Here is a 26,312-nt window from a genome sequence, read left to right on the forward strand (position 1 = left end):
TACTTCTCGACGTAATCGCCCTGCAGACGTACACATTTTTTACAACACTGACGCTATGATTCCATGGCAGCGGCGAAGGCTTCTTTAGGAGTCTGTTTAGACCACTGGAAAATCGCTGAGGCAATAGCAGCACGGCTGGTGAATGTGCGGCCACGGAGAGTGTCTTTCATTGTTGGAAAAGGCCCAAAGTCACTAGGAGCCAGTTCAGGTGAGTAGGGAGCATGAGGAATCACTTCAAAGTTGTTATCACGAAGAAACTGTTGCGTAACGTTAGCTCGATGTGCGGGTGCGTTGTCTTGGTGAAACAGCACACACGCAGCCCTTCCTGGACGTTTTTGTTGCAGTGCAGGAAGGAATTTGTTCTTCAAAACATTTTAGTAGGATGCACCTGTTACCGTAGTGCCCTTTGGAACGCAATGGGTAAGGATTACGCCCTCGCTGTCCCAGAACATGGACACCATCATTTTTTCAGCACTGGCGGTTACCCGAAATTTTTTTGGTGGCGGTGAATCTGTGTGCTTCCATTGAGCTGACTGGCGCTTTGTTTCTGGATTGAAAAATGGCATCCACGTCTCATCTATTGTCACAACCGACGAAAAGAAAGTCCCATTCATGCTGTCGTTGCGCGTCAACATTGCTTGCCAACATGCCACACGGGCAGCCATGTGGTCGTCCGTCAGCATTCGTGGCACCCACCTGGATGACATTTTTCGCATTTTCAGATCGTCATGCAGGATTGTGTGCACAGAACCCACAGAAATGCCAACTCTGGAGGCGATCTGTTCAACAGTCATTCGGCGATCCCCCAAAACAATTCTCTCCACTTTCTCGATCGTGTCGTCAGACCGGCTTGTGCGAGCCCGCGGTTGTTTCGGTTTGTTGTCACACGATGTTCTGCCTTCATTAAACTGTCGCACCCACGAACGCACTTTCGGCACATCCATAACTCTGTCACCACATGTCTCCTTCAACTGTCGATGAATTCCAATTGGTTTCACACCACGCAAATTCAGAAAACGAATGATTGCACGCTGTTCAAGTAAGGACAAAGTCGCCATTTTAAGTATTTAAAACAGTTCTCATTCTCGCCGCTGGCGGTAAAATTCCATCTGCCGTACGGTGCTGCCATCTCTGGGACGTATTGACAATGAACGCAGCCTCATTTTAAAACAATGCGCATGTTTCTATCTCTTTCCAGTCCGGAGAAAAAAAATCGGAGGCCTTAGAACTTGAATGCACCTCGTAAAGCAGCTAGTGCAGTTAGTGCACCAAGACATTGCGCCACAGAATACACTTCAATAAATTAAAGGGAAAGGCATCTAGCTAAAGTAAATTTACATTATTCAGTATGACAGATAGGCCTATCCTAAAAGACACTAATGTAGTTCAATACATAAATGTTGCTTAAAAGGAGTCACGTTGAAAGTTTCATGGTTGTTATTTCCCTTACGAAAGATTTATCTGTTAACTGTTGGATGGTGGCGCAAACCGAAGACCTTCAGCGATATTTTCAATTGTTGAGATATACAGGCATTTGCACTCTTCCAGTATGAACACCGTGAGATCATGGTTAGACGTGAGTGATGTCACATCTACATATTACACAGTCCGCAGATTATCTATTATTACCGTCAGATAATAGCACACTAAGACTGTCTTAGTCATCGGTTTCAGTATTTTATGTCGGCTGCCACATCTACAACGCACTTTTGCATAGAGGACCTCACAGAGTTGTCGTTCTGGCATCTTGAGGTAGTGTCCTTCGACATTTGTGTTTCTTCTCGCAGTCAGTCAAGTCAGCGATTGAGACAAAACCAGGCCACAAATATTCAGCATGAGCGCGTTGGGCATCGAAAAAATTAGCTACAGATTGTGTTGTATGTTATTCTAGACGAAGCTTTGACCTTGAAATAACCTTAAATGTATCATTCCCCCTCCTCCTATCATTCGTGATATCTCCCTACTGATATTTCAACTACCAGAAAAAGGCTCCTTTGTCATTTTCAGCTTATAAGTTAAAAATTGGTCGTAAAATGTGCTGCAGTCGCCATATGACCAAGACCCGTTACAAGTGTGACGTAGAGGTCCCAGGAGAAATTCGCATGCCTCCGTCCAAAACCATGACGAGGAACATGTGTTCCACTCTCGGACCATCGCCATCAACGCTGATCTACAGTTTGCTGCCCAACGGGGTAGGTAGTCCGCATCTCGTGGTCGTGCGGTAGCGTTCTCGCTTCCCACGCCAGGGTTCGATTCCCGGCGGGGTCAGGGATTTTCTCTGCCTCGTGATGACTGGGTGTTGTGTGCTGTCCTTACGTTAGTTAGGTTTAAGTAGTTCTAAGTTCTAGGGAACTGATGACCATAGATGTTAAGTCCCATAGTGCTCAGAGCCATTTGAAGCCATTTTTGAACCCAACGGGGTAGAGCAAGACTTTTGTCAACCATCCAGCTTCCCGTCACCCACAATGCGACCTCCCTCCAATAACAGAATCTTGCATGGTAGAGGGTTCAACAATTGATCCTTATATCAGCAGAATAAACTGTTTCCTTTCAGTCCCATAAGCAAACGTAATATCTCCGCACCACGAATAGAGGTATTTAGACATCATTTTCCAAGACCAGGCAGTGCTTTTGAACACTTTATACCGCGAATATTTCTTAATGTAATGAATGTCCAAAGACGTAGTGCGAACAAATTTGTTGGAAAAACAGATAAAATGTATAGAACGAATTGAAGAGATACTTATGTCACATTGATGCACTTTTCTGGGGGGAATGAAATCGGAAGTAGCAGGTATTTATTATAACAGCTATAGTAGTCTATTAATTCGCCATCGTACGCCCAACGGGGTAGGTAGTCCGCATCTCGTGGTCGTGCGGTAGCGTTCTCGCTTCCCACGCCCGGGTTCGATTCCCGGCGGGGTCAGGGATTTTCTCTGCCTCGTGATGACTGGGTGTTGTGTGCTGTCCTTAGGTTAGTTAGGTTTAAGTAGTTCTAAGTTCTAGGGAACTGATGACCATTTTTGAACCCAACGGGGTAGAGCAAGACTTCTGTCAACCATCCAGCTTCCCGTCACCCACAATTCGACCTCCCTCCAATAACAGAATCTTGCATGGTAGAGGGTTCAACAATTGATCCTTATATCAGCAGAATAAACTGTTTCCTTTCAGTCCCATAAGCAAACGTAATATCTCCGCACCACGAATAGAGGTATTTAGACATCATTTTCCAAGACCAGGCAGTGCTTTTGAACACTTTATACCGCGAATATTTCTTAATGTAATGAATGTCCAAAGATGTAGTGCGAACAAATTTGTTGTAAAAACAGATAAAATATATAGAACGAATTGAAGAGATACTTATGTCACATTGATGCACTTTTCTGGGGGGAATGAAATCGGAAGTAGCAGGTATTTATTATAACAGCTATAGTAGTCTAATAATTCGCCATCGTACGCTCAGGGCAAAAGGGCTCTACTTAACCCACACCATAGACATAATGAGACTATCCCGGACGCCAGTGGTTCGATTTAACTGTAATGTTTACTTAGCTCTGGATGGGGTTTTTTCGCATTAAGACTGACTGGCAGCAAAGGAACGCTTCACTGTCCTAAGCGCTTTGGAAACTTGAATAAAGGTTCAAAGGTATTGTTGTGTGGCAACTGTATTGACAACTCAGTAATACAGAAAATCCGACATGAGGGCCGTCAGGAATCCAGCAGTAATGTTGAGAAGTGATGCCACAACGCGAGGCTTGAGGGTGATGCGAAATAGCCTGTGTCACATGCCAAGGTGCGCCCTGGGACTTTCCTACTCCCAAGATGATAAATTTTGAAACATTGTACGAAGATTGGCTGGATGATCACTCAGTACCAGTTATTCATTGGAATAGCTTGAAAATGACGATACGACAGTCGATTACTCAGTGTCTTTTGTTCATTGGGAGAGCTCCAAAATGACAAGGACGATGAGACAGGAAATTCGACGTCCTGATGGTTGGAGTAGCAGAAAATGAAGAAAAACTGCAGAGCCAGGACAGATTTGAGATCATTTACGGTTGATGAGGCCATAGGGAGAGAGACCATCGAGTATCAGAACAATCAGTAGGAGAATAGTGAGGAACGAGGATTCAGTAAGAACAGCCAGAGAGATCGATCAAGTATAATGATAACTTATATGCCGATTTACTCAAAGTGTCCTGACTTTGCCATCTGGAGGCTTGCCAACCCATCGTTTGCTTAGTCTTCAGAGTTTGGTTCAGATCCTCACATTCGTCTATTATCACTCTGTGGCATCCTCATTTTCCCGTTTTGATCTCTTCAGGCAATTGATGCCACGTTTGTCTTTTCGGAAATAACTCCACATCACAGACGGACATCTCCTATACGGAAAGACACTAGGCCGAAGTACGGAAGGAGGAAGGAGTTGAGCTCTCCAGAGTGTCGCACGAGAGCCACAGAAGGCAGAAGGTGAAGACTGCCAGTTGATTCCCGGTAGGCGTACAGCACCTTTTCCACCAGGTAAATTTTCTGTCCTAACCTCCCTAAAATAAAAAAAACAAAACAAAAAAAACAAAACAAAAAAACAAAAAATATTTGCAGAAGAAAGTTTTTAAGTAAATAGAAAAAAAATAATAAAATTAACACTGCTGCTTCTATTCATCCCTCTCTGCGGTATGAGCGGAAACGGAAAGTTTTTATTTCTTTATGACATAAAAGCGTGAGATAGGTCCGAAAACTGACTGAAACTTTAAATTTAAGCACAAGACATAATCCCATATAATTCCGTTTTTCACATTTCTTTCTAAAATTATGATTTTTTTCCTTTTAAAGCTAAAAACTCCATTCTCCACATTTTACCGAATGCACTTCTACTCTCCAGGACTGCCCTATTAGCGTGTGCTAGCCTGCTTTTTATGTTTTCATTGTAACGTCTTACTCTGTTTCCAAGTAGCAGAATTTCTTCACTTCGTGTACTTCCTTGTCCTCGGTTTTGATCTCATTTCTACCACTCCTCATTAGTTCAGGATTTCACCGATTTACTCTCAATAAATATAACTTTCGCAGTAGACTGTTCATTCAATTCAACAGATTCTGCACTGATTCCTCTTTTTGAGCGATGTTACCAATGTGATCAGCAAATCGTATCTTCTATATTCTCTCGCGTTAAGTTTTAATTCCGCTTCTGAAGTTATCTTTTATTTCCGTCATTGTTTCTTCCTTATAGTAGCTGGAAAGTGCAAGAGAAAGACTGTGTCCCTGACTAACACCTTCTATAATATGAGCACTTTACATTGGTCTTCCATTGTTATTGTTCCCTCTTGGTTTTTAATTCATATTAGATATCGCCCAATTTTCCTTTAGAGACTAAATTTATTTTCTGGGAATTGACATCGTATAAAGCTTTTTCTAAGGTGATCCAACGAAAGTATTTTGATTCTTTTGAACTCTAGCTTCCACTATCAATCGCAAATGAGGTAGTCTCTCTTATACTTCCATTCACAAAGCCAAACTGATCGTTGTCTACCATTCCTCGACCTTCTATTCCATTCTTCCGTATGTTATTCTTGTTAGCCACTTGGATGCATGAGGCGTTAAACTAATATGTGTTACTTTTAGTATTTATCTGCTCTTGCTATCTTCTGGATAATGTGGATGATGTCTTTCGAATCCTACGAAATGTCTCCATATTTATAGATTCTACACACCAACTTTAACTGTCGTTGGTTGCTACTGCTCTTAATGATTTTAAATATTCCGAAGAAATTCTATCTTTACTTTCTGCCATAATTAACCACAAGTCTTCCAAAGTTCTGCCAAACACTGGCACTAAAATACGATCCCGTGTGTCTTCCAATTCGATCTCCACTCTTTTCTATTACGTCAACAGTTCTTCTCGAATGTACTCTTCCCACCTGTTCACTTTCTCGTCTGCGTTAATACTGGCATTCCTGTTGCACTTTAATATTGCTTCATTTGGCTATAATTTAGTCGAAATATGTTTTGATTTTTTATATCGTGAATCTGTCCTTCCAACGACTACTTCTCCTCCTATTTCTTCACATTTTTCTTGTAGTCATATCTCCCTAGCTTCTCCGCACTTACGAGATATCCACTTCCCTTCATCTGAACTTTGTACTGTTGCTTTCATTACTACAATACCTACCTTCAAGGAACTTCAGACGTACATCATCATTCCTCAGCGCTTTGTATCTCGTTTTTTTTCCACATTGATTCTTCCTGAGGATTCTGTTAAACGTCAGTCTACTCTTAGTCATTGCTAAATTGTAGCCTGAGTGTATATCTACTTTTGTCTGTGCCTTACAATCAAATATATGATTTCGGAATCTCATTTTCGCCATGAAGTGTGTATGGGCCTTTCCCAAGTGCTCTTGTTGTTCTCTTGTGATTTTGAAGATTGTTTTGGCTAGTAGCACCTAATTTTTACTGCAGAACTCTGTTAGTCATTCTGTTTTTTATTCCTAATGCCGAGCCCATATTCTTCTGTAACATCATTTCAGTTCATTCGTCTACCACAGCGTTCCAATCCCCGATGATAATTAGATTATCATCTCACCTCTCACCTGATGTATAGAGTTAGCCGCTCAATACTCCCATATACTCACTAAGGTGCACAAATGTTCAATAATAGCTAACAAGATGGCATGGTTCGACTAGGCTGGCTAGAACATGCTTCGGAATTATTTCCAATACTTTTTGTGATTCATATATGGTCTACTAACTGTAGATGTACGAGCACTGCATGCAGATGCTTGATAACAACCATTAGCTGGAAACTGGCCACAAGAAACAAAAATATTACATAACGTTACAGCCCATGAGGAACACGTCTTCATTTAACTACTATTTGATGACCGTGAACCCAGTATTAACAAAACAATAATTAGGGGAGTAGTTATTTAACAACTAATCGAATGTTCTTTTTCCTTTATAATGCATCCGTAACTTTATAATGCATCTGTAACTGATGTAAGTCAGTAACTCTAGAACTGGCGTTGCTTTTGACAGCTGCTGTCGCACAGCGCTTTAATGTGCGGGGCAACCAGATGTCCTTCACCCGTCTTTTTTAACTGTTTAACGAAAATTGAACTATACATATTTCATCAGCAGACCAATATATGCAACCATGAGCATTCTATCTTTGAACTTCCATCGTACACTTCCCCATTAGAAATGCTATGATGCTACTGTGACACCTGACCACCTATACCTTCTGTGCTTTTGTACAGAGTTAGGGCTTTAAGTTTTGTAATCCAGTTATATATGGACTAAATGTCTGTAACAGTTAATCAGATCACACTCTGTTTGCGTCCCACACATTACACCTATTATACACTAGGCTGGCGGTACAAGGTGCTAGGATTTCGAAATATCTCTATATGGGACAGTAATGCAATGCTTTATAAAAATAGTCTGCCCTGGTGGTTTGCCTGTACAGCGCGTGTCTGGAAAAAGTTGCGACATCGACTCCTAATTGGACCTCGATTGTTTCACTTTGCCTCACTTTTACTTCTTAATGGTGTCAAAATTAGCCAAGAATAACACGTGGTACGGTTCTACGCCAAACTGTAGGACAACATTTTCCAGTAGGACCCAATGGGGTGTTTAAGGACATGAAGTTCGCCTAAGTGGCGTCCAAATCAAGGGGTGTTGAGCCACGTGGGACTGTTGTTGTTATTTACAGAAAACTAAAAATAAAAATTTGGTACATGTCCAATCCAATTTTTAGATTCTCCGATTCTGACTTTTGCGTCAGAATGGAGTCCTAATCATGTGGTACTAATCTAAGAGATAGAGAAGATCCAACTAAGAGAGACGCATTTCGTCGCGGAATATTTTAGTAAGTACTAGAATCACGATGGACTCCAGTGCCAGTCGTTACAGGAGAGGTGTCGTGCATCACGAAGAGGTTGACTGCCGATATTTCGACAGCATACGTTTCAAGAAGAGTCTGAAAATCAGCTACTTCCTCCCACATACTTCCCTCAAATGAACACGGCGAAGAAATCTGGGCAGTTAGTGATCATAAAGAGGATTACCGATAGCGGCCCTTTCCGCGCATCGTTCGTAAATGGAACAGGAAAGGCGGAAATGATAGTCGTACCACAAGCAACACATCGCAAAGTGGCTTGCGGAGTACGCACGTAGATATACATGTACATGCGGCTATTCCGCGTGAACGGTGACTCACCATATGTACGATGGCTATTCGGCAAGTAAGTTCCGATCGGTCGCGAAATGGAAATCACTGTGAAATTCAAAAATGTTTTATTTGCAACAGTTAGCCACACCTTTTAGATACTTTTCTACCTAGTCGCCACTCCCACTAAGACATTGGTCGTAGCGTTGTGCCAACTTTCCAATACTGTCGACATGGAAGGCAGCTGCCTTTGCTTTACACCAATATTATGCACTGGTCTACAGCTCGTTGACTGTGCCAAAATGTTGTCTTTAAAGCCAGCGGCTCATGTGAGCAGAGATGAAATCCCGGGGACAGCCGTTACAGACTGTATTGCGGGTGACCAAACACTTCCCACTGAAAACTCTGCAGGAGCTTCTTTATTGCCACGACAGAGTGCGGCCGAGAATTGTCATGAAGAAGGAACTGCATCACAGCTGTGTTATGTGGGCTGCATGACATCAGGTGAAATCTCTCACCAGGTCCTCACACTTGGCGGGAGACGTTGTTTCGTTTCCTAGGCATCTTTATGTGCTCGCTGTACTTAAAACTGGAAAGAGCGACATGAAGCGACCGACAGGCATACTAGAGACACTGCCCAACACATCTGTGCAAAGCTTCATCGGGTTTTCACAGTGGTTTCCATTTCGCAACAGATCGGAACTCACTTTTCAAAAGCGCTCGCACAACGACGTTTTGTATGGCTGTGGTTGTCGTTGAAAAAGGAAAGAAAGAACAATAAAATATAAAAATTAAGTTGAGGATTGTTATAATTAAATTTCACTGCTTCAGAGAACCTCCATGGGAAACGGTGAACGTGGGAAAATGAAGGTTTGTGTAAACATTTGTAAGAACATGTTGTTGTTGTTGTGGTCTTCAGTCCTGAGACTGGTTTGATGCAGCTCACCATGCTACCCTATCCTGTGCAAGCTTCTTCAACTCCCAGTACTTACTGCAATCCACATCCTTCTGAATCTGCTTAGTGTATTCATCTCTTGGTCTCCCTCTACGATTTTTACCCTCCACGCTGCCTTCCAATGCTAAATTTGTGATCTCGTGATGCCTCAGAACATGTCCTATTAACCGGTCCCTTCTTTTTGTCAAGTTGTGCCACATACTCCTCTTCTCCCCAAATCTATTCAATACTTCATCATTAGTTATGTGATCTACCCATCTAATCTTCAGCATTCTTCTGTAGCACCACATTTCGAAAGCTTCTATTCTCTTCTTGTCCAAACTATTTATCGTCCATGTTTCACTTCCATACATGGCTACACTCCATACAAATACTTTCAGAAACGACTTCCTGACACTTAAATCTATACTCGATGTTAACAAATTTCTCTTCTTCAGAAACGCTTTCCTTGCCATTGCCAGTCTACATTTTATATCTTCTCTACTTCGACCATCATCAGTTATTATGCTCCCCAAATAGCAAAACTCATTTTCTACTTCAAGTGTCTCATTTCCTAATCTAATTCCCTCAGCATCACCCGACTTAATTCGACTACATTTCATTATCCTCGTTTTGCTTTTGTTGATGATCATCTTATATCCTCCTTTCAAGACACTGCCCATTCCGTTCAACTGCTCTTCCAAGTCCTTTGCTGTCTCTGATAGAATTACAATGTCATCGGCGAACCTCAAAGTTTTTATTTCTTCGCCATGGATTTTTATACCTACTCCGAATTTTTCTTTTGTTTCCTTTACTGCTTGCTCGATGTACAGATTGAATAACATCGGGGAGAGGCTACAACCCTGTCTCACTCCCTTCCCAACCACTGCTTCCCTTTCATGCCCCTCGACTCTTGTAACTGCCATCTGGTTTCTGTACAAATTGTAAATAGCCTTTCGCTCCCTGTATTTTATCCCTGCCACCTTTAGAATTTGAAAAGAGGAATAATGAATGAACCATTGACAGAAGCACAGTTTAATTTCCACATGAGAGGATAACATTTTTTAACTGTGTTCCATGTTTACGTTCCACGTTACAAACGTCGTTCAATGTGACGACCATCTGCATCCACTACTGCCTGGAACCGCACACTGTTTACAGCACTTTTCGGACGATGGACTATGGAATGTTCAGCTGTAGTGACACAGTTCGTGCACTGCTTTAAGATCGTACAAAGTGTATGATATTCTCAGCCACGGCAACAGTGATTTCTTCAACAATTAATGGCAGAATTAGCCGTCGGCCTTTCCCAGGAGCAGTTCCCTAATCGCCACCTAATTCGAACTTCCGAATTATGTTCTTCAAACTGGGTGTGGAGAGAGGACCTTTCCTTATTCCTTTAATGCGTCGATATTCACGAACAACAGCACCTTTGTTGCTATTGTTTTGATAATAAAAGCTCTAGGAATAAAGTCCTGCTCACCTTGTCCAGACCATTTTGACCGTCCGAAACGGTAGTGTACACTGATGCTTGTGTTTCAACCCTAGGTCGCCGCACCAGTACCGGCGTTTAACGGCAAGTCACGACCGTAACACTACTAATAATGCAAAACATTGCAGCACGGAGCCTGAACATCATTCCTATAAAGATGGGCAGCCATACGGTAATAGTTTCCCACCTACAACGGCTCAAGAAATGGAAGTTTAATTATAACCATCCTTTATGTTATTCCAACGTCCACCTGGGCGATGCTGAATGCCGCGACTGGAGAAAGTATCAGCCGTGACCGCAGTTACAAACCCGTTTCAAAAGAACTGAGTCACGCCAGTCTAGAGCACCGGATGAAAGTACAATTATGAAGCGCTTTCATAGGACTTCCGTACGTGCTGTCAGCTGACCGACTTTACTTTCTTAGTTCGCTTCTGTTTCCTTATTTCTTGTTTCTCAATCAGTTAATGCATGGTCATTACCTCCATACAAGAGGCACGTGATGTTTTCTTGTAAGGATGTGTAGAATGTTCCTTGTCTACATCTAAATCTCCGTGAATACTCTCCAAGACACACTTCACAGCCTGACAAGGTATTCTTTGAACCACCATCAGACTATTTCTTTACTGTTCCGCCGTCTAAGAGCGTATGGGAAAAATGAACACTTAAATGTTTCTGTACGAACTCTGATTCATCTTATTTTATTATGACCATCATGTATTCCAAAGTAGGTTGATGACAGTAAACTATTTTCCCATACTGAGGAGAAAGCTGGTGACTGAAATTTAGCGAAAAAAATCTCGCCGCAATGGTAAACGCCTTTATTTTAATGATTGTCATCCCAACTCGCTTGTCATATTGTAGTGTAACGATATAAGTTTTGTATAAATGATTTGCTTTTGACATATGACCATGTGCAGACTTCGTCACCTACGTCAGTTATAAAACACTTCAAAATTATTTAAATTCTTTTTAAAGTTGTCTCTGAATGGTTCTTGAACGAAACTGTAATTAAAACATCATCATCGTATGCGCAGAATTACGTCACTCAGTCCAATTGGTTTGCGCAAACTTTTTTTCAGTTTGGATGTCGTTTGTTTCTTCTCAGAAACTATATTAATGCAAGTTATCTGCTTTAATAAATATTAAAACCACATTGAATAAACTTTTCAGACTCAAACTCGCGATGAACGTTGACAAAATTAATAATCTTGTCAAATAAATCAGTAATACTTCTTCCTTAATATTAATTCTTCATAAATAAATTCTCGGAACACGTATTTAAACTTTTGTAGTATACACTAGTTTATTATCTTCATATATACTACATATAGACGTGAACATGAGCCTTGACAAGATAGGACTGAACATTTACAACATGATTAAACTTTCCATGACGTCATTGTTGTAGAAACATTACAAATTCTTATTTTTTCATGTTTTAGAAGCACGGCGCAACAACTCGGTTTCAGGATCTTGTGTTGCTCTTTGGCTGTCGACCCGCGACGTATAGTGGCCAGCAATTTTCTCTCTGGTCCCGGCAGTGAAGATGCTGTCTCCGTTCGTTGCGCCGCCCTCTCAGTACATGAAACATAAAAATAAATACAAAACTTTAGATAATTCACAAACATTACAAAATACATAAACAAAACACTAAATTAAACTTATATTCACCTGCAAACTGGGCTGACACTGGTGGATGAGTGACGCTTCAATTTCGCGTCCCACTACAATATTCGTGACACTCTCTCCTCTATTTGGCGAGAATACAAAACGTGCTGGCCTTCTTTGAACCTTTTCTATGTCCTCCGTCAATCCTATCTGGTAAGGATCCTATACAGCACAGCAATACTCTATCAGAGGACGAACAAGCGTAGTGTAGGCAGCCTCTTTAGTAGACCCGTTGCATCTTCTAAGTGTTCTGCTAACAAAAGGTAGGTCTTGGTTTGGCTTCCCCATAACGTTATCTGTGTGATTGTTTCAATTTAAATTGTTCGAATTAACAGCCTTTAAATTTATGTGAATTAACATTTAATCGAAATTTAACGCATTTAAATTTGTACTCGTGTGGGTGAACTCACAGTTTTACTTGTTGAGAGAAAAAAGCCATTTTTTACAATATTCTGTATAGTCTGTAACTCATTTTGCCTTCTGTTTCGATCTTCTGAAGACATTAACAGACGATAAATGACAGCGTCATCTGCAATTAATCTAAGAGGGCTGGTCATATTATCTCCTGAGCTATTCACGAATATTAGGAACAGCAGTTGGCCTATAAAACTTACATGGCAAACGCCAGATAACACTTTTATTTTAGTTGATGTCATTCCGCCATTTACTCCAAACTGTGACCTTTCTGAGAGGAAATCACGAATCCAGTCGCACAACTGAGACAATACTCCATAGGCAAGGAGTCTCGTTAGAAGTCTCTTGTGAGGAACGATGTCACAAGACTTCTGGAAATTTAGAAATATGGAATCAATTTGAGATCCCCTGTCAACTGCACTCGATACTCTGAGTTTAATTTATTTGATATAAATCTCTCGACTGCCTCAGACACTATTTTTTTGAATTTAAGCCACATCTCATCTACACTTACATAGTTGTTGGGAAAGAGTGAGACTTTCTCTCGGGAAGCCGTAAGGCGAATTTTTATTTCATTTGCGTTTACTTTTGGTGGATTTGGACCTTGCGGTAGTTAGTCTCGCTACATCTATCTTGTGACCACTAATCCCTGTATCCGTCACGATCCTTGCTATTTGCTCAGGATTATTTGCTGTTAAGACATCAAGTATGTTTTCACAATCGTTTACACTTCGAGTGGGCTCCTAAACTAATTGCTCAAAATAAATTTCGGAGAAAGCATTTACTACAATTCTGACAATGATTTATGCCTACCACAGGCACTGACTAGGTACTTTTGCCAACAAATCGAGGGTAGATTGAACTCACTACCAGCTATAATTGTTTGAGTGGGGTACCTAACTCATATTTGTGATGAGACTCAAGTTTTCCTTGAACTGTTTTGCAACTGTATCATTTGAGTAGGGGGTAAAAGGGACCAATTATTAATTTAATCCGGTTGTCAACTATAGCCTCTACGGATACTAACCCACATTAACTATCCAATTTCGCTACAAAATAAACTACATCTCCGGAATGAAATTTTCACTCTCCAGCGGAATGTGCGCTCATATGAAACTTCCTGACATATTTAAATTGTGTGGCGGATCGAGACTCGAACTCGGGATTTTTGCCTTTCGAGGGAAATTCGCAGTTGGTAGGCACTTAAACTACCTCTAACAGCAACAAATATGCCGCCACACTGTTAGTTCCGAGGTAAAAATTTCCGGTGGATTTATCTCATGCTTTAGCCAGCTTTCGGAACCTACAATGATTTGAGTTTCTGCGCTTTCTATTAGCACTTGGAGCCCTGACTCGTTTCCAACATAAGTAGCCGGCCGTTGTGGCAGAGCGGTTCTCGGCGCTTCAGTCTGGGACCGCACTGCTGCTACGGTCGCTGGTTCGAATCCTGCCTCGGGCATGAATGTGTGTGATGTCCGTAGGTTAGTTAGGTTTAAGTAGTTCTATGTCTAGGGGACTGATGACCTCAGACGTTAAGTTCCACAGTGCTTAGAGACATTTGAGCCATTTGGGTCCAACATACGTATGATAGTTTACAGCTGCAATATTGATTGTTCCTATAGCTATCCTCTTCCAGTGTTCGTCCTGCACTCTGAAACTAAATCCCTTTCTGCACATTCTTGAGACCATCTAACCTAAAAAAAAACGCCCAGATGGTTCCACACAGTCACCAGCACCCGTGTAACCGCCTCCTGCGCGTAATGAACACCTCACCTATTAAGCGTAAACCGAAACCACGGTTGCAGAGATGTCAGAGTCTCTGATTCAGACCCTAAACTCGGCTGTGTACCAAAGATCTGCTGTCGGCCCTATCGACGATGCTGCAGATGGTGAGCTCTGCCTTCATCTCACAAGCAAGATCGGCTGTCTTTACCACTTCAGCTTGCCGCTTGAAGCCAGAGAGATTCTCTTCTGATCCAAAGCAACACGCCTCTTTAGTACCGACTAGAGCCACCACCTGCAGTCGGCTGCACACTGTGCTCTTCATGCTGACCGACTAACGAGTTCTACAGTGGCAGCTTACTACTCGCACGAAAATAAACGTCTGATGCAAAACGAATAGCGGAAAAGTACACAACACAGTAGTATTTTGATGGTAACAGGTTTTGGTCACTTTTTGACCATCCTCATACCTTCATACGTCATGGTATGTGGTGGCGGTGAATGGAGCGTATGTTATAACTCTACGACCAGTTGGCGTTCTTCGAGTTACAAGACCCATTTCTTTCACTTCCACCGCCTACCATCATAGTATGAGGCTCTGAGAATAGTGAAAAACTGACCGAAACAGGTTACCATCAAAGTAAATATTTTTGTTGTCAAGACTGTTTGTGTCCATTTTTAAATCATGATAGATAACTTTTTTGTAATTACATACTTTAGACACATTTCTAGTGAAAAATGGTGATGCGGATATTCTTAAAGAATGATGGGTAGTTGTGAGAAGTTTCCTCGGAGGTCCTTGTTGTCCTGGGTCTCCTCGAGACTTGAATGACGGGACTTCAGCAAAATATTCAGCAATCCAGATGTTAATAACAGTAGAGTTCTTTTGAGTATACATTTCCCTATCATCCCGGGAAACCAGATAAAAGTACTTCAGAACCTGCAGTAAAGAGGGGCTTTAAGGGTCAATGTGGAATCACTATAGTTCAAACTAAATGCAAGGTTTATGTGTAACGTTCATATTAAGAGCACTTACAGGTGCTGGATAGCAACTAATACACTGTAATAGACACTACTAATTTTTTTTATATATTGAGCGTCTTACTCTCCAATATATTTGAATACGAGACACTGCAGTGTCGCACTTGAAACCCATTTCTATGCACAAGATGGAAATCAAACTCACGAGTTGCATTTTGCCGAGCTTTCGATGTTCTCCTGTAATATTAGTTCATGACCTGAGTTTCGATGAATTCGTAAGTAGTAAATATCAACAGAGCAGATAAAGTTCGTTGAGATGAAAGCCTATGGAGTTGTCTGTATTGTACATAAGTAGAACGTGCAGCCAGATCTTATGACTGAATGAGTTTCATTTATTTATAATGTTAATGTTACTCAAAAGTATAGTTCTGAATTATGACTGACTTTTGATTCGTAAAGATGGCACTAAAAATACAAATTTTTTCATAGTAAACAATGCAAACTATGTTAACCAACTAATCTGATTGACAAAGTATTATTGCACAACACATTTACTTTCAAGTTGAATTCAGTCGTTCGAACTTTAACATACAGAAAGCTTTTCGGACAAAGTAGTAATATTTTAAGGATTCAGAAAATTTCTTGCTACTGAACGGATGCTTCTCTACCATCTAAATCGAGAAATCATTAAAAAATAGTTATTTTGCATTATTTCTTCTTAGATAGAGGTTTTTTATTTTAAAAAATCTTCCCACATTTGCACAAGAGCGATTTATATTTATGTAATAATGTGCTCAGTGCAAGGCGCTGCCCGGGTATGTATTTATTCAAATTCTATTAGTCTATTCGTCCTCTCTCTGTCCATTTCCTCCTCCATCCGTCCATCTCCTCTTGAAAGCGATCCAGGGGTTTAGGCGAAGCTTCACACCCATATCTTTGCCTACATACGCACAGGTCACATACATTTCACGTAAGTTAACGTATTTCACACATATTTGTACACATATTTAACTTGTACCTAGCGAATTTAGATCTGAGGTTTCACTTCAACGCAACTCAATGTTCATAACTTTACGTATTCTTAACTACGTGTCGCACAGTGATATAATTTTACAGATACCACCAGTAATGTGCTCAATGTGGACCGTGCCCTCGAAATGTGATGCGAATAGAGTTGGCAGTGATGAAGTAACAAATTAAAACGTTATGCATGGTGCATGGTGCACTTTTTCACACATCTCTTTGTTTACAACGTCATCTGAGCTTTGACTTACAAAATGAAAATGCTGTCTGCAAAACGTTTTGCGAGTGGAGTTATTGCTTGATGTGGCAATTTGAGTGCATGAACAGCGAAAATATAGTAAGTGATAAACTTTTCTCCTTTTTTTATTTTGTGGAGCCTGTCGTGAGGGAAAGTTTCATAAAACTTTGAAATGTTGTGTAACGTTTGTTGCAATCTACAGGTGCTATCGTTTTCAAACACTCGATGACTGTAGTCTGGCTATCTGCACGACCTGTACTACCCTTCCTTTTAACCATCAACCCCACTCCTTTGAGAGGTAAATGGTTTGTACCCACACTGTGGTTCTTTCCTGTCAGTAAGTGATATGCGTACCAAGTTTTGATGAAATAGATCCAGTCGTTTAGGACCAGATACGGAACACAATTACAGACAAACATTTTTATGATGTGTATGGATTTCATTATGATCTGAGACATATCTAACAGGACTTCTTTCTTTTGAATATTGTTGCGTTCATATATTCGTCTGCATAGGGTCAATAGTGTGAACAATTTTGTACGATGGCAACCATGGCACCATTGCAACATCAGGAACGATAGAAATAACGGAACTTTTCTACTACGCATATACATTACAGTAGGAGTGGTGCAGGATTACTTTTGTATGTGATTGAAGGATATACAGGGAGCGTTAGTAACTTAGCACACGCAGTTGCTATCTGTGGCAAAAACAACAACAACTTTGAGTCGGACTGAGCTCCATTAACAATACGGGTATGTTACTAAATGCTGCTTCAGCTCTAAACAAGAGTTTATCGTAGTGGCTGACAAGAAGTTGCGTGCCAGTCTCTCAGTGACCGATGAGCAGATGTAGGTGAGGACTGTGGGGTCCTGCCCACTTGTCCCTTGTAGGATGCCTAAAGGAGCTGCTTTCTCGAACTGCTGTACAACAGTTCAAGTAAATCACATTAATTTTTGTTATTACAATAAAGTAAATTGACAAACCGTTACTTTGATTCACAAAGAGTTGCCGCAACCAATGGGCGACATTCAATTAATCAATGTTCTTCGCTATATACAATGTCCATACAAGTTATCACACAAGTGCCTAATAACGGTTCTGCTAGTGCCGGTCTATTGCTGTCCGGCCGAGGCTGGCAGGAGCGGCGCTTGTATTCTCTTCGGGTAGAGGCCGCTCCTGTCGTGGTGACGTCCTAGTCAGCGGGTTATTGACAGCCCTCTCTCTCTCTCTCTCTTGCGTTCTTCATCTTCTTGACAGCTCTTGTCGATATGCCGGAATAAGGACAGCATTGATATCACATGATCTTGCGTTATCGTGTTGAAAGATACGGAGACCTCAAAGACAAGACACAGCCGTCAATTTAAGATTTTGTTACGAGGCAGGTTTTCTGTTAAACTGTCATGCATCATATTTCAGAATATTATACGCGCCTCCCATTGATGAATGTAGTCGTCGTACTACATTTCTTCTTAATTCTAGACAATAGCACCAGTAGTGATTCTCCTGTTTATTGCCGCCATTTCGCTTCTTTTTTACTATGGCGAGGAGACTGCAGAGTTGAGAGCCTTCGAGATAACTGTCAAAAGATAAGATTTTTCTAAAAGGAACAACTAGAATGGTAAATTTTTAGTCCATTTCAGAGTTGCAGCCGACACAGCATACACGACTCCCATCCTTTGCACTGTTCCGAAGAATCATTTTAGAAAGATAAATATCCAGCCAGGTGTCACTTTCCAAGTGTAAGCTCGTGATCTATTGTTACTACATCTACATCTACATCCATACTCCGCAAGCCACCTGACCGTGTGCGGTGGAGGGTACCTTGAGTACCTCTATCGATTCTCCCTTCTATTCCAGTCTCGCATTGTTCGTGTAAAGAAAGATGGTCGATATGCCTCTGTGTGGGCTCTAATCTCTCTAATTTTATCCTCATGGTCTCTTCGTGATATATACGTTGGAGGGAGCAATATACTGCTCGACTTCTCGGTGAAGGTCTGTTCTCGAAACGTCAACAAAAGCCCGTACCGAGCTATTGAGCGTCTCTATTGAAGAGTCTTCCACTGGAGTTAATCTATCATCTCCGTAACACTTTCGCGGTTACTAAATGATCCTGTAACGAAGCGCGCTGCTCCTCGTTGTATCTTCCCTATCTCCTCTATCAATCCCATTTGGTACGGATCCCACAACAGTGAGCAGTATTCAAGCAGTGGGCCAACAAGTGTACTGTAACCTACTTCCTTTGTTTTTGGAGTACATTTCCTTAGGATTCTTCCAATGAACCTCAGTCTGGCATCTGCTTTACCGACGATGAATTTTGTATGGTCATTCCATTTTAAGTCACTCCTAATGCCTACTCCCAGATAATTTATGGAATTAACGGCTTCCAGTTGCTGACCTGCTATATTGTAGCTTAATAATAAAGGATCTTCCTTTCTATGAATTCTCAGCACATTACACTTGTCTACATAGACATTCAATTGTCATTCCCTGCACCATTCGCCAACTCGTTGCAGATCCTCCTGCATTTCAGTACAATTTTCCATTGTTACAACCTCTCGATATACTACAGCGTCATCCGCAAAAAGCCATTATGTATCCACCATCAGCTTGCACAGTGCCTTGCTGACAACTTGAATCCATGGTTTCGTGGGGTCTGCGGCACACTCGAACCCTACCATCAGCTCTTACCAACTGAAATCAAGATTTATCTGGCCAAGCCACGGTTTTCCAGTCGTCTAGGATCCAACCGATACGGTCACGAGCCTAAATGAGGTGCTGTAGGCGACGTCGTGCTTTTAGCAAAGGCACTCGCGTCGGTAATCTGCCAAATTTCCAAAGCCAAATTTCGCCGCACTGTACTAACGGATACGACCGTCGTACGTCCCACATTCATTCCTGAGGTTATTTCAAGCAATGTTGCTTGTCTGCTAGCACTGAAAACTGTATGCGAACGCCGCTGCTCTCGATCGTTAAATGAAAGCAGTCTGCCATTACTTTGTCTGTGAGAGGTAATGCCTGAAATTTGGTATTCTCGGCACACTCTTGACACTGTGGAGCTCGGAATATTGAATTCCCTAACGATTTACGAAATTAAATATCCCATGCGTCTAGCTCCAACTACCAATCCACGTTCAGAGTCGATTTACAAAATGAAATATCCCATGCGTCTAGCTCCAACAACCAATCCACGTTCAGAGTCTGTTAACTCCCGTCGTGCTGCCATAAGCCGTCGTAAACCTTTTCACACGAATTCATGAGTTCGTATGTCAGCTCCGGCAATGATTCTTCTTCTTCTACCTTGACTCTACAGCTCATGATAAGCATTGGCCTCTTCTGCAATTTCCTTCCATTTCTCTCGGTCCTTTACCAATACTCTCCAGTTTCTAAAGCTCATTTTCCTTAGATCTTCGATTACTCCGTATTTCCATCTGGCTCTTGGTCGACCACATCCTCTCTGCCCTCCTGGTTTTCCTTTTAATACTCTTTTTGGTACTTCTGCATCATTCATGCGAGGGACATGTCCCGCCCACCTTAGTCTGGATGATTTCACTATCCTTCTGATGGGTTGGTCTTTGTAGATGATATACAACTCATGGTTGTATCTCCTCCTCCATCCTCCTCTTTCACAGATTGGGCCGATAATTCGTCTAAGTACCTTTCTTTCAAATGCATCCAGTGTTTCAATATCTTTAGTTGTTAATGTCCAGGTTCCAGAGGCATATGTAAGCACTGATCGTATAAGTGATTCATACATAGTTAATTTCGTAGTACGAGTCAGGAGTCTTCAGGATAAAAGTCTTGTTAGGGCAAAACAGGCTCTATTGGCTAGTATTAATCTCTGCTTAATTTCATAGGAGGTATCATTTAGATGCGTAACTGTCGATGCCAGGTACTTCAAATGTTCAACTCTCTCAAACGTATAATTGCCCATTGTTATTGCATTTGGCATATTTTCTCTATGTGCTTTTCCAGCTGCCATATATTTTGTTTTTTGTTCATTAATAATTAACCCTATGTTCCTGATACCCTGTTCAAGATCTGTAAATGTCTCTTCCATTGCTTTTGGGTTCTTGCTATTATATCTATGTCATCTGCGTAGGCCGGTATCTGCACTGATTTATAGAAGATCGTTCCCCTATTCAGAAGGTTTGCGTTTCTCATCACCTTCTCCAGGGCGGCATTAAAGAGAAGACATGCCAGTGCATCCCCTTGTCGCACTCCGTTTTTAATACTCAATGCATTGGACATCATTCCTCCTATTCCTCCTATTCTTGCACTACCTCGTGTTTCGCTCACTGTCATTCTCACCAGCCCTTCCAACTTTCTCGAGATTCCCAGTTCTTCTAGAGCTTGATATATCTGCTCTCTATTTATTCCATCATAAGCTGCTTTGCTCCGGCAATGCACAGTCCTTTTATATTTCGCGTATGCGATACTTCCGCCATCTGTATATGCGCATATCGCTATACCATAACTTTTGTCACCTCAGTGTAATATACAACAAAATACAATTTCTAATTTAAAAAAAGTAACACACATCGTGAGAAGTACAACTATAAATACAAATTAAGAGGAATGTATGTTTAAGAGCTAAGAGCTAGGAGAAATTGTCATAGAAAGGACGGGAGAGGGGGACAAAGACTGACGTGATAAAACGCGGTTAATGGAGAGTGTGCAGGGGTGGACAAAAGCTGCCCGCGGCCCACATGCGTCCCGCAAGGAGTGATTGTGTGGACCGACAAGACAGTCAGAAAAATTCGACTTGAACTGAGATTTCCTTCGTGTGCGTGACAGATCTCCATTTCGACGGCCACGTCAAGACTCGTGCGCATAGTAAATATTATTCACTTAAACCAAGTTGACACTTAGCGTGTTGGCTGTTTACGGTCGCTACCGCACCGAGAGTCAACATGGTTTGCTCGAGCTATACGATGCGCAGCGCTCTTCCGGTTTATTAGGATTATTTCCATTCTGTCTGTGAAAGAGTGAATATATAAATTTCCAACTTTAATGAAACTGTGTACCCTATGAAGAATCGTAAAATCAGTGCCGAAAGTTGTGTGTTTAATAAAGAATTGGGCGGCCGATGTGACCGAGCGGTTCTAGGCACTTCAGACTGGAACAACTATAGCTACGTGTATAGCTCTGTGCATTGTAATCGATGCCTCTTTTTCAGTTCAGAAAGCAAATATACATGCGGTCTACAATAATATTTTATGATCGTGGCACAGTCGCACATGTGGAACAAAAACAATTTTGCAGTAGCGTCACTGTTGCTTCATCTACAGTATAGTCTACTAACGTTTCGATTTCTTCATGGGTAGTAATACTACGTTTTTACGGTGAGTAATTTTCGCATCACGCTGGAACGTCAGCAATTTTGCTCATTAAAAATAAAAAGGATCAGTCGAATCGGTTTTCTTTAATTTTTAATTTCACCGGTTGTTAATGGCTTCGGTCAAAAACAACTATCATCAGCCTATTTTCAAATCTCCATGAGGAGCTAGTGTTCGATGCTGCAGTGATTCTCGTATTACCGAGCAGTATCCGCTGACAGTGACTGGCACTCGTGTGGGGGTTGAAAATGATCTGATGGTGGTCGTCTTAACCAATTCTGTCACACGCGCTTATGTATAATACTTCGTATTATTACAAACATTAGAACCGATTTCAGAAACCTCGTTTATGTAGAGGTTTCAAATGAGCAGATTTCTAAAATGATGAGTGATGGATGCTTTCTTCACCTTAGGTTCACCCACCACTGTGGACAGCGCGACAGATAGGGCCGCTGAACTCATCCAATGGCTCTGAGGGGCTGGAGCTCTATCATCGTGCGCTCACTTGGAATATACTTCAGAACTCCAACGTTTAAGAGAGTACCTGTGGGCTCTTCATACTCAAATGCGAACTAACGGTGAATTACTCAGTTTGTTTGTATGCTGGACCTCTGCATCTTTTGCAACTTTGTGAATGTATGTCTATTTTATGTTTTACACACGGTTTCAGTGCCAGTAATTCATATTCATGTCGCGCCTTTACATGACTGCCAAGAGATAATTCATTGAACAACATGCAGACGTCGCGCTGGAAAGCTACTCGGTGGGAGTACACAAATAAACCCTCTTCGACTGAGCTTTCTGGCCTACGAAATCCACAGGATAGGGGCCTTTTATTTTTTATGAAGATCCAACAGCAACAATAGTCATGATTAATTACTTATGTGTCAAAGATTAGAGCGAATTTTGCATAAAATTCTTCTGGACTGTGGAGCGCGTCTTGTAAAATGTCCTGTTGTATTACCACTATTGCAGGTAGATTACATCAGAGTGTAGTATTACACGCTCTGATGAAGACTACTTCCAAATCGTGGCCAAAACATTTGTACATTTTACAAGATGACACGATGTAGATCGCCCGAAGTATTTATGGAATTTAGCTATGAATGCGAAAGCAGACGAGCTTACAGTGGTTTCAAAACTGAAAGTCCTTGTCGTGCCAGATAGTATAACAGTCTCATGTTCTTAAAAACGCTCGCTCGTAACCACTATTGTAGCAATGGTTCGGGACGTAGACCTTGTAACGTCCCAACAGATAAATTCCGTAACCTCCGAATAAAAGTGACTAACCTCCCAATAAAAATGTAACTCATATATAACCTTTCAAAAGAAATCTCGTAATGTAACCTTTCAATAATTAACTGACTGGGCATCTAAACTGGTAAATCTGGACGTCAGCAGTGCTGCGTCACTGCCCTGAAAAATAATTCTGAATAAACTGGAAATTCTTACCTCAATGATGTCGCCGGATAACGCGTATATATCTGCTCCTATAAGAAATTTTTCTGGCACAACCCAGTGTAATGCTGGCCACTAGAGTTTGTTATGTATGAAAAACAACTGACTTTTTGTACGATAATCGGAATGGCTATGTATGGGAGAAATCAGTAAAAACTTTAAATTCAGATGAATGACTGTCAAAAGTTATCTTCATAAGAAAGATTATTGCTGAAAGATTTTTGAAAACATTTACATGGGATTTTGATGTAACAATAGTACAAAAATCAGTTGTAGCAATTAACACTTTCGGGCGGCTATAAAGAACAATAATTTTTGCTTTTACCTTATACTACATCGCTCAGGCACCGCCATCGTTCTCCACGACCGGGCTTGGTAATTCCATAACTCTACTGCCCTTCTCGAGCTACAAAAAACCATACTGTACTGCATCGTCCGAACTCCAGGGCACAAGTGCTCTCTGTGAGCTATACAACTCGACAACTGCTCTCTACGAGTGACCTGACCCAACCGCCCGACTGCGAGCTGCTACCACTACTGCTGCCGACACTGCTCTCTGGTCTGCTATTCTATTGTAGCTCACATGTCGCAGGCAGCACGTGAGCAATCCATCGAAGTTATATCTGCTCGAGTGCGCTAGCAATAAATTCCGTAGTCATGGACCTCTTACAACCTTTAGTGGAAGAAGAGACGCCGAATGTCTTACATAGCACGGGCTTACTGGACGTTTAGTGTGTATCTTTGTTGCATATGTTATATTTACCAAGTCACAGCATGCAATTACCTTATAGTTTGGTAAACGAGAGCAATAGTCAAAATAAATGGAAAAATTCCGATCAGTACCTGACCGTAGCCCCATTCACGTATTTGTGCTGTCGGCAAGCCCGTACCTATCCACAGTGCACAGTGCCCTCTGATAAGCTGTTCGGCAGACTTGTATGAGAGACACACACGTACCCTTGCAACTCTGAAGGCAGACGCTGGAAGACTCCGCACAGTCCGCACGCTTGACGTGGAGGAGCGTGTGCTACATTTGGTGGAAGAAAACCCTGCGACCAGTGCACGATGATTAGCACCGGCAGAAGGCCTGTCTCGCTGTATTGTCATGAACAGTTGCTGTACCCATATCATCCACGGCGCGTTCAGGCCCTAAGGCCACAGGATCATCATGTTAGACGGCAGTTCTGTCAGTGGCAGTTGTAAATTATTCTGCAGATCCACTGTTCACATGCAAGATTTTATCTACCGATGAGGCAGGATTCACTAGAGAAGGTGTCGTGAATTTCCATAACCAGCATGTATGGGTAAATGTAAGACCCCAAGCAGTTCAGGGAAGAGGGCATCAACAGCGATTCTCAATCAATGTATGGCCAGGCGTACTTGGCGATAGGTTAATAGGGCCTACGTACTACCACAAAGATTTACTAGGCGCAGTATCAGGACATTCTCATTAATATATTGCCTACATTGTTGGAGACTGTGCCCAATGCGGCAAGGAGTACAAATGTGGTTCACGCATGACGGCGCACCAGCACACTTTCGTCACAATGTGGGCGAACAGCTGACAGCTGACGCAGACATTTCAGGACTGCTGAATTGGTCGGTGCAGTGTGGGGAGAGGGGGGGGGGGGGGGAGGGGAGGGAAGACGGGGTGCTCAACTTGGCCTCCCCGTTCTCCAGTTCTCCAGATCTCAATCCCCTAGACATTCTGTTATGGGCACGCTTGAAAGAATTGGTCTACAACATGCCAATCAACGACGTGCAGACACTAAAGGAACGCATCTTCAATGTATGCCAGCAGATACAGCAACAACAGGATGTACTTCAAAAGATGCATCACTCCTTATGCCGGAGGGGTGCATTGTCAAGAATGGACGCAACGTTGAACACCTCCCGTAAACATGTGTTTATTGTAGAAAGTTTGCATTTCCAGACCCATGTTTATTGGACTTCTCCCAGAAAGTATTTATTTCCGGGCTGATGTTTATTGGATCTAATTTTCTTGTTTCGAGGAGTACTACCACCTCTCCAAGTATTCGACACTTTTTTTTTTTGAACACTCTGCATATTTTCCGTGGTTACCCTAAGTGGTTTGAGACAGAGATGCTGAAATGGTTTCCTAGATAAGGACACGACCGATTTCCTTTCTCACTGTGAGCTAGTGTTCTGCCTCTAGCACCATCGTCCTTCACAGGATATTACACCCTAATATAATCCGAATATTACTGCTTCAGATTAAGGTGTCAACCACCATGTTACCTCGTTGGGCCTAAAAATAGAAGGAACGACGAAGACATACATTTTCAACTTCTGGAGTTCTCAGAAGCCCTACGCAAGTTGACAGGTATCTGTTTTATTTGTTTTCTGACTGAAACCCGCCAGGATGTGACTTTTAATAAGCTTTTTTTATAGGTAGCACATTGTGCTCTTGTGGGAGAGATCTAGATGGTTGTAAAACAATAAATTGGTAGCCAAGATCACAGGAATTCGTTTTATTCCATGATTACCGGTTTCGGCGAAACTAAAGCCGCCATCATCGGATCTTAGGACACATACAGGTTACAACATCAAGGCAAACAATGGTGATATTAGTAGTTGCCTATAACACGCAGGCCTTACAAAATTGTCGTACGTAGCACATAGACGCCTAAGTACGACAATTTTGTAAGGCCTGCGTGTTACAGGCAACTACTAATATCACCATTGTTTGCCTTGCTGTTGTAACCTGTATGTGTCCTAAGATCCGATGATGGCGGCTTTAGTTTCGTCGAAATCGATAATCATGAAATAAAAAGAATTCCTGCGATCTTGGCTACCAGTTTATTGCTTTATAGGTACAAGTATCGATTAAAGATGACTGGTTCCAGATACCACTGACGGAC

This window comes from Schistocerca piceifrons, chromosome 2, assembly GCF_021461385.2.
Source record: "Schistocerca piceifrons isolate TAMUIC-IGC-003096 chromosome 2, iqSchPice1.1, whole genome shotgun sequence".
NCBI lineage: Eukaryota > Metazoa > Arthropoda > Insecta > Orthoptera > Acrididae > Schistocerca > Schistocerca piceifrons.